Raw genomic sequence first — 6598 nt, 5'->3', positions numbered from 1 at the left:
TTGTCAAATCACTCTGCTGTACACCTAAAACTAATGTAACACTGTCTCAAATATACCTCAATAAAAAAACTAAGAAATATTTTTAAGGGCAAATTGTATAGGTCTATATATTCCTTCGTGTTATTGATAAAAGCAGGGGGTATGCAAAATAAATATTTACATATTCAAAAAATTTTTTAAGAAAGGGTAAGTACAACTTAGACCTGCAGAACCCTCAGTCAGACCAAGACTTGAGAGCAAGGGGAAATTGCGTGGGGCGGGGGGGAGGGGGGGCAGAGTAAGACTGGAGGGGGGGCAGAGTAAGTCTGGTGCCTTTAGATTACCTTAGGCAGAGGAAAGCAGCTGCTCCAGACTTTAACCCTTAATGTTACCAATGCAAGGGAGAACCCAGGACTAACCTGACAGGAAGATCTAGAAAAGTGTGCAAGCTTGCATGCATACACACATGATGTGGCCTGCCAGCCATAACTCACAAAGGCCTCCAGTAACTTTACAGTTTCGCCCCGTATGGTACTGATGACCAACTTCCCAAATCGTACACGACGCCTAATTCAAAAATTCGGCCTCCTGTCACAACAGATGTAGCATAATTTCCAATTCCAGAAATGTGCTCATAGTACCTGCAGCCCGGTTCCCAATGCTGCCCAGTCCCTCCATACATATATACATACTGTGTTTACATACATACATACATACGTACCTACATACATACATACGTACCTACATACATACATACATACGTACGGTGTTTATGTGGGTTTTTATAGGAGTCAAAATACAATGTAGGTTTTCCCCAGGAAAAGCGAGACCCGTAGAACACAGAAAAATGAGGAGCGCCCTCTGGTGGCCCTGGCCTGACATTGTCGCTTCCTAACCACGAGAGCTGGGCCAGTTGCTTCTCTGTAAGCCTCAGTGGTCAGTTTAAAACACGGGTAAAACGCTCTCCCGTACGGTGATTGTGAAGATTAAACAAGAAACTGGATGCAAAGCGCCTAGCCGGGTGTCTACCTCAAAGTACTCAAAACTGTAGCAGTCGGTATTATTTCGATGAGGACTGGGACTATGGTTGCGGCCGAGCACACTCACCCGAGCAGGAAATGGTGAGGCGAGGGAGCGCGGCGCCGACCCTGCGCCGTGTGGGGTGGTGGGCCAGGTGGCTGGAGAGACGCGCAGCGCCTTCCCGCGACGCGGGGTTCGGGCTCCTTCGCTCGGCGCTTACGGAGCGGCCAGTTAATCAGGCGCAGGTGGTAAACAGACACTGCTTGCCATCGCTTCACGCCAAGTGTTCCTAGGCCCGGCTTGTTAAAAGATCGGGAGGGAAAGACGCGGGCGGAGACGCGCAGGTGTGCGCGGCGCGCAGGTGCTCCAGTCCTCCCGCAGGGGGCGCCACAGCCCGGGCCGAAGGAGACAGCGAGGCGCGCTCTCCCCTTTCCCGCTCGCTCTCCCCCGGCTGTTATGACTTCGTGGTTCTGTACAGAACCCACTGAGGAGCCCCGTGAAGCTGAAAGGGCCATTGTTGGCAGGTGCGGGCAGGAACCCCTGCAGTCAGCGACTTCCTGCAGGAGCTGCCATTCCCCCTTCCTAATCAGGAGGATGCTTTGCAAGTGACCGAGGGGACCCTTCCTGAGAACTCACGCTCCCTTAGACTCAAGCTCCTCCAAGGCCGGAACCCACCTCACTCACCTGAGGAGACCGGCGGCTGGCCGGGCCTTGTACATATGTATTAGCCGAATGAATGAGTAAACAGATTAATAATGATGATGGAATAGAAAACAGGATGTATCCACCTTGTTATCCTTGTAATAAAGCTAGGTTTTTAACCCTAGCATCTCATGGGAGAATCACTCCCCTTCCACACTCATTCTCAGTCCATGAGGCTCACATAGAGCTGACACAATCCTCTTCCCCAAGAGTGGACCCATGATTGGTTCAAGAAAATTCACAAACCCAGCTTGGACCATCAAATCCCTTCCCAGATTTTTCCCATTTCCACAGTCAGAGAAGAGGGACTGTTGCTTTAAGGACCAGGTAAGCCTGCACCTGCCTGGGGCCACTTTGTCCGCAGATGAGGTTGTGTACCTGAGAAAGTAACCAGCACAAAGAAAAGCAAACAAGAACAAGAGAGGAGGACTTTGAGCCTCTGGATCTGACCATGCCTGATCTCCTTCTCAGACTTCTAGATAGATAAGCCAAAAAATTGCTTTTTTGCTACTTGGAAAAGGAGAGGATTTGTACTAATGCTTTTCTCCTTTTTCTTTTACTCCTGAGCAGAAATATAAGGCTGAACCATAAGAAGCCTTCCAGTGTAATCCTGATACCAACAATTTTTCCAAGACACTGGAAACAGACTGAGGTTCAGATCCCTGTTCTGCTTCTCATTTGTTATGTGATCTTGAAAATCTTTCAGGCCTTTGGACAATGAACACATAGTTCCTAGTCACAGATGACAGCCCATTTCTAGATTTAAAAATTGGATTCACAACTTTCATCTTAACCATAACCATTCAAATTACTATGTTTTTACAATTATTGATGTTTAAGCAGTAAACCTATAGTATTGTATTTACACACAAAAACCATTAGAAGGCATTCCTCATTTAGAAGACAGCCACTAATTAGTCAGACCTAAGGTGAATTAGTAGGATGTAAGGATGTATTTACAAGCTGGACTGCTACCAATTTGGAGAAAGTAAGCTAATAAAATCAGCTTTGCTGGAGCGAAATGGCACACCATGAGGTCCCTGAGTCTAGTTGCTTCCATTTGCTCAGATAAGGAAGGAGTAGGGTAAGGAGAGTTTTCTACCACAATCTTGTTAAATTTCAGAGTATGGCCCCCAGTCAACAATAGGGCTTCACCTCTGGGAGGAAGGGCCCTGGGTGACCACTGAGATCATAAACAAGGTGGGGACAGAGGTGTAAGGCTGGTCAGCAGTTGTCCCAACACCCTCTCCTCACATCCTCCCATCATACCATGTGGGGACTGATGACTTCACCTTTTTAATGAGACCCATGCCCAGGTGTACCACTCTCTCTCCTCTACATCCTTGGCCTCACGACCTCTTCATCCAGTCTGCTCTTCTCACATCTTTGCTTTGCTTCAGGCCTCCCTCTGCCATTGGCAAGTACTCTGCAGGCCAACAGGGCCCTTGGGCCAAAGAGATCGCCAACATTTTCCAAGTCCTAGAAGGTCTCCCATAAATCTACTAAAAGTTAGAAGATTTATAACTGCTTTAGCCTTAAAAGCTGGATATTCATCAGCTGTGGAAAGATCCGTTAATCCCAGGCTTGGAATACCAATCTTTTTATGTCAAAAGTACTTTATGGTTTTATTCCATGAAAATCACTGAGTGAAGCGGTCTGAGTAAAATCCCACTAGGGCAGATGGCTGCAACTCCACAGTTGGCAGGGGTTTGGGAATCTAACCTCCTGGCAGTGTCTCCCTTCTGTCCAGAATCTTCTCTTCAGCTCTTCTCCCTCTCCATGATTGACATTACCACCCATTACAGTCACCCAAACCTGGGAGTCATCCCAGCCTCCATATCCCTCACCCCTTGATAGTCTTCCCAAAGCCGTGGGCTTGTGTGCCCTCTCCCTTTTATACTCACCCCTGTATTAAGGAAGAAACCTGGGAAAAGACAACTAGTTTCATTTAGAGTCTGCCAGTGAGGGAAGGGCACTTGCACCAGATTGAAAAGCAGATAGTGGGTCTCTATGTCTGCATAGATCTGCAAGCAACCACCTACTTCCATGCGCCAGACAGCTGAGAGCCATGGGGCCAGTATTTCCTGCCATTTCTCAGCCTCCTGATCTCCTGAAAGCCAGCAGCAGTTTTCCCTGACGTGTGTTTCCCAGTGTTCCAGGAGTCAGCAAACTTTCTGTAAAGAGCCAAATAGTAAATATTTTAGGTTTTGAGGGCCACATGCAGTCTCTGTCACAACTGCTCAGCTCTGCCATCGTAGTGCGAAAGCAGCCCTAAGCAATACATAAACAGAGGAACGTGACTGTGTTCCAATAAAACTTTATTTATAAAAACAAGCAGTGGACTGGATTTGGCTCACAGATCCTAGTTTGCCGACCTCGGCAGCCTTCAGTTTCTTTCTGCCTGAACTATTTATACAGTGGCTTCTGTTTGCCTGATACAATTTCCTAAATATCCATAAATTTTCTACTACCCTCCTTCCTTAGTGCCTTAATTCAAGCCATCATCATCTCTTACTAAAGCTAGTTGGCCCTGGCTTTGGTCACTCCATCTGGAGCCTTCTCAATCCACACATCACTCATGCTGCTACAATTCCCTGTCATTCCCGTGTAAACTTCAATGTCTCTGCCTCCCTTTTAGTTACCTTATGTCAGGGGCTCAGTCAGTTAAATGTCTGCCTTCGGCTCAGGTCATGATCCCAGGGTCCTGGGAGGCTCAGGTCATGGGATTGAGCCCCGTGTCCAGCTCCCTGCTCAAAACAGAGTCTGCTTCTCCCTCTCCCTCTGTCCCTTTCCCCACTCATGCTCTCTCGCTCTCTCTCAAATAAGTAAAATCTTAAAAAAAAAAAAAGTTACCTTGTGTTAGTCAGGGTCCTAATAGGGAGGAGATGACAAGGTCAAGTTAGGATCATTCAAGATAGGCTTATTTACACAGATGGCCTGGATTAGGGCAGCCACAGACACAGTACGGTCATTTGGGGTTTGTATCGTGGGGCTGTTTCCACCTTTAGGCCCATAAGGATCATGCAGGAATGGTCAGAACCCAAAAAGAATCATGCAGAAAGACCAGGTTTGGAGTTTTTGTTTTCATGTGTTTGATTTTTTTTTTTTAATCTAACTCTTCTCAGACTAGTACTTTTATAAAATACAGTCAAAATTTATTAGAAGAAAAAAATGATATTTGAAAACATAAAATACAAGCTCAATTTTTTATTATTAGATTCAACAGATATAAAATATATCTGTCAAATTGCTATAAAAGTTTATAAACTCTTACTCTCAATTGCTGTTATTACCTCATTGTGGGGCCAAGACATCCCTGCAGAGAGGGAGCCAGCCCCACCTGGAGCTCTCGTCCCTCTCTCATCCCTACCAACAACCTCCACTGGCCAAACCCAACCAAACACTAGACAGCAGGAGGCGCTCTCCACGCCACCCAGCCGGGCAGGCTGAGAAGGTAAGGGTGGAACTGGAGGGACAGAAAGCAACATAAATCCCAGCCCTTTCACAGCACTAGAACAAACAATCCTAAAATTTGTATGGAAACACAAAAAACACCCTGAATAACCAAAGCAATCTTGAGAAAAAAGAACAAAGATGGAGGCATCATGCTCACTGATTTCAAGCTGTATTACAAAAAAGCTATGGTAATCCAAACAGGATGCCATTGGCATAAAATGAGACACAGTGGAACAAAATAGCCCAGAGATAAACCCATACATATATGGCCAGTTAAATTACAACAAAGGAGCCAAGAATATACCATGGGGAAAGGACAGTCTCTTCAATAAATGGTGTTGGGAAAACTATACAGCCATATGCAAAAGAATGAAACTAGACCACTATCATGCACCACATACAAAAATGAACTCAAAACGGATGAAAGACTTCAGTGTTCAGACCTGAAACCATAAAACTAGAAGAAAACATGGGCAGTAAGCTCCTTGACATCAGTCTTGGTGGTGATTTTTTGGATTTGACACTAAAAGCAAAGGCAACAAAAGCAAAAATAACAAGTGGGACATCAAACTAAAAAGTTTCTGCACAGCAAAGGAAACCATGCACAAAATGAAAAGGCATCCTACTGAATGGGAGAAGATATTTGCAAATCATATATATGATAAGGAGTTAATATCCAAGATACATAAAGAACTCATACAACTCAAGAGCAACAAAAAGAGAAAAAAATCCAGTTTAAAAAATGGGGGCGGGGGGGTGGGGTTGGCAGTGCACCTCGCTGGCTCAGTCAGGGGAGCGTGCGCTCTTGATCTCGGGGTTGTGAGTTTTAGTCCCACATGGGGTGTAGAGATTAAATAAATAAAAGACTTAAATAAACAAATAATTAAATAAAAATGGACAGAGGGTCTGAATAAACATTCTTCTAAAGAAGACATACAAATATCCAACAGACACATGAAAAGATGCTCAACCTAGCTAATCATCAGGGAAATGCAAATTAAAACCACAATGTGGTATTACCTCACACTAGCCAGAATGTCTAGTATCAAAAGACAGTAACAGGGGCACCTGGGTGGCTCAGTCTGTTAAGCGTCTGCCTTCGGCTCAGATCATGATCTTGGGGTTCTGAGATTGAGCCCCACATCGGGCTCCCTGCTCAGTTGGGAGCCTGCTTCTCTCTCTCTGCCCCTCTCCCCTGCTCATGTTCTCTCTCTCTCTCTGTCTGAAATAAATAATTAAAAAAAAACAAAAACAAAAGACAATAACAAGTGTCAGCACGGATGTGGAGCAAAGGGAAGGCTTGTGCACTGTTGGTAGGAATGCAAGCTGGTGCAGCCACTGTGGAAAACGGTATGGAGGTTCCTCAAAAAATTGAAAATAGAGATGACAGGAGGGGAGGAAAGATGGCGGAGGAGTAGGGGACCCTATTCCAACCGGTCCC

Source organism: Phoca vitulina, unplaced genomic scaffold (assembly GCF_004348235.1).
Source record: "Phoca vitulina isolate PV1807 unplaced genomic scaffold, GSC_HSeal_1.0 scaffold20, whole genome shotgun sequence".
Taxonomy (NCBI): Eukaryota; Metazoa; Chordata; class Mammalia; order Carnivora; family Phocidae; genus Phoca; species Phoca vitulina.
Note: the sequence above shows the minus strand (reverse complement) of the source record.